Genomic DNA, 3790 nt, shown 5'->3' with positions numbered 1-3790 from the left:
TAATTGACTTTTTAAAAGGTTTTGCATAAGGTTTTAGGCTTAACATTTGGATTTTTGATGGAGGTTTGTTGTCATTGAATAAACATCATACACTTTTTCAAGTTAAGGTTACAATTGTTGCCATTGTTAATGTTTACAAGAGTATAGAATTTCCTAGCTAATTTGCTAATTATGACATCATCCCCCCGTTAGAGGGAATTTCGTCCTGAAATTCTTTCGAAAGTTAGGTTTGAAGATGTGAGAATAAATGAGGGTACTTCTGCTTCATTTGGTCTTCGCGTTCCCATGTGAATTCCGGTCCACGCTTTGCGTTACATTGAACTTTCACAACCGGAATGCGGCTCTGTTTAGTACGCTTCACTTCACTGTCCATGATTTCAACCGGTTCTTCAACGAACAGGAGATTCTCGTTAATTTTTGATTTCCTCTAAAGGAATAGCAAGAGTTTCGTCGGATAAGCATTTATTCAAATTTGAAACATGGAACACGGGGTGTATGTTCCTGAGCGCCGCAGGTAGCTGCAGCCTATAAGCCACTGGACCGATTCGGGCAAGGATCTCGAATGGTCCAATTTATCGCGGGTTTAATTTCCCCCGTTTCCCGAACCGAATCATCCCTTTCCAGGGAGAGACTTTTAATAGCACCCGATCCCCGACTTGGAATTCTAAGGGCTTTCGCCGATTGTCAACGTAGCTCTTCTGTCGGTCTCACGATGCTTGAAGTCAGGCTCTAATTTGGATTGTTTTCTCTGTCGTTTCACAGATAATCTCTGGCCCTATTAAAGTATTGTCCGGTGTTTGCCCTTTTGCTATTTGAGTGTCGCCCACCTCAGCCCAGCATAATGGTGACCTGCATTTGCGACCATATAATGCTTCGAAGGGAGCAACTTTGATGCTCGTGTGATAACTGTTGTTGTAGGAGAATTCAATCAAAGGCAGGTGAGTATCCCACGACTTGCCAAAGTCGATCACACATGCTCGGAGCATGTCTTCGAGCGTTTGAATAGTTTGTTCGCTTTGACCATCCGTCTGGGGGTGGTAGGCGGTGCTCATGTCTAGTTGTGTTCCCATTGCCTTTTGTAGCGACTGCCAGAATCGTGAAGTAAACCTACTATCTCGATCCGAGATAATAGATACAGGTACTCCATGGAGTCTTACAATCTCCTTGATGTAGATTCTGGTCAGTCTTTCCATCTTATAGGATTCCTTTATTGGTAGAAAATGAGCGGATTTTGTTAATCTATGGACAATTACCCATATCGCATCCAACTCGTTAGCTGTCGTGGGTAGTTTCGTCACGAAATCCATAGTAATCCTTTCCCATTTCCACTCGGGTATTACTGGCTGTTGTAATAATCCTGAGGGCTTTTTATATTCCACTTTCACCTTAGCGCAAGTGAGACACTTGCCCACGTAAGTGGCGATTTCCGCCTTCATATTTGGCCACCAATAATGTTGCTTGATATCTAGGTACATCTTATCTGATCCCGGATGGATGGAGTATCGTGTCTTGTGAGACTCATTCATGACTACTTCTCTGAATCCCCCAAGTTTAGGGACCCAGATTCGGTTCATGAAATAGTATGCTCCGTTCTCTTTGACTTCGAAGTTCTTCTCCATCCCACGCAATGATTCACTTGTGGTGTTTTCTGGCTTTATTGCATCCAACTGGGCTCCCTTGATTTGCGATGTTAAGTGGGATTGAATGGTTATCGAGAGAGTTTTCACACGACGATTTGAGTATTCCTTTCGGCTCAGGGCATCAGCTACCACGTTAGCCTTGCCCGGGTGATACTTGATCTTACATTCATAATCGTTTAGCAACTCAACCCATCTCCGCTGCCTCATGTTTAACTCTTTCTGATTCAGAATGTGTTGGAGGCTTTTGTGGTCAGTAAAAATGGCGCACTTTGTACCATAAAGGTAGTGCCGCGAAATTTTTAAATCAAAGACCACATCTCCCAGCTCGAGATCATGTGTGGTATAGTTTAGTTCGTGTGCCTTCAGTTGTCTGGATGCATATGCTATCACCTTCCCACTGTAACATCCGAATTTCCAGGTACTATTGTTGATCATTTATTTTGAGTTAAAGAGAGGGACTCGACGAGTTGACACTTAGACTCGTCGAGTAGGATCGCGATTGCTGACTGGATTAATGAATGGACTCGACGAGTCCGCGCTGTGGGCTGAAACCCTAAATCCCCGGGCTTGTACCCTATTTAAAGGACCTTATGGCCCTTATTTGCGGCTACCTTCGTCCTTGAGAGTACCAGAGCATCTGTGAGTCTTGTGAGTGAGAAAGGAGGCCATTGTTCACCATTTCTTGTGTGTTTTAGCAAGAAGGAAGGGGTAAGGACAAGCTAGGCGGGTTTGGGAGTTTGGATCTACTTCCATTTTATCAGAGGAAGGTGTTGTAGGTATCAATCTATGCTTATTCTCGTATTTATGATGATTTAGTTGAATCTAGGGTTTCTTTATGCATTATTTAGCTTGAATCTGGAGTGTGTGAGGTCCCAAGGTAAAATGATTCTTAGATCTGGACCTTAAGAGGTCCAGAGAGTCCCTATCACTCTGCTTTATGCCATCCTTTTGGAGTTATGAGCCTAGGTGGCCATTTTAGTAGTTATTTCACCAAAAGAAGCCTTGGGTGCGTTGCATGTGAGCCAAGATTCGACCTTTACATGGTTATTGGTCGTGGGGAAGTCAGATCTATAGTTTAGAGAAGCAGATCTGACCTCAGAAGGTCATTTGAGTGTTGTCATAGGAGCAACTCGCCGAGTTCATAAGTGGACTCGACGAGTCGAATCGGGTTGCCCCGCGATTCGTTGCAGAGTAACCCGACGAGTGGAGGAGGGACTCGACGTGCCAAGTGAGGCTTAGAAGGATTCAGAGGACCCGCGTGGACTCGCCGAGTCGCCCGTATGCACTCGACGAGTCTGGTCAAAGTTTGAGCGTTGACTAGAGTTGACTTCGTTGACTTTTAGGGTTGAGTCAATGTTTGGACTTGTGAGCCATTGGAGGGGTAGAATGGTCTTTTACCCTTCTTAGAGAACTTAGAGAGGGATTAGCCTAGTCTTTGAAAGTCGTATTAATTAGAGTAATTATTTTATGTGATTAGGCGAAGGCTAGATCAGTATTTCCGAGTTCGAGGTTTACCGAGTTATCCGAGGTGAGTCTTCTCACTATACTTTACCTTGAGTGGTAAGTAGAGTTATGTGACAGAGTATCTTGTATGCTATGTATGTGATGTGTTGCACTGCATTATTTCTATGTGATTTATGTTGTGTGTATTCCAGAGTTTACAGAGTTAGGACCGGAAGGTTCACAGAGCTAGGACCAGAGGGTCCACAGAGTTAGGGCCAGTAGGCCCACAGAGTTATAGCCTCGAGTGGCTAATATGTGTTATATGTGGTATTTTGGGGAACTCACTTAGCAGTTATGCTTACAGTGTTTTGTGTTATGTGTTTCAGGTACCAGTGAGGATCGCGGGAAGGCGCCGACATGATCAGTACACACTGGTGGAGTTTTTATGTATTGTGATCTTGGGATGAATTTTATGGATTTGATATGTGATACATTGATATTGATAATATTTATGAATGAAATTATATTTTTAAAAGTGAAAAATTGTTTTGGAATTTACGTTGTTACAAGTTGGTATCAGAGCCATGGTTTGAGGGATTTCTGATGCACCTTCGGGCGCATTTGAACTCAAACTGAGGATTTGAGAAACCTTTCGAAATAAAACAATTTTTTTTTAAAGTAATAAAAGGTTTTGAAAAGAGCAGAGC

This window comes from Lactuca virosa, chromosome 1, assembly GCF_052849685.1.
Source record: "Lactuca virosa cultivar CGN04683 chromosome 1, Lactuca_virosa_CGN04683_v6, whole genome shotgun sequence".
Lineage (NCBI taxonomy): Eukaryota > Viridiplantae > Streptophyta > Magnoliopsida > Asterales > Asteraceae > Lactuca > Lactuca virosa.
This window is presented reverse-complemented; position numbering follows the sequence as displayed.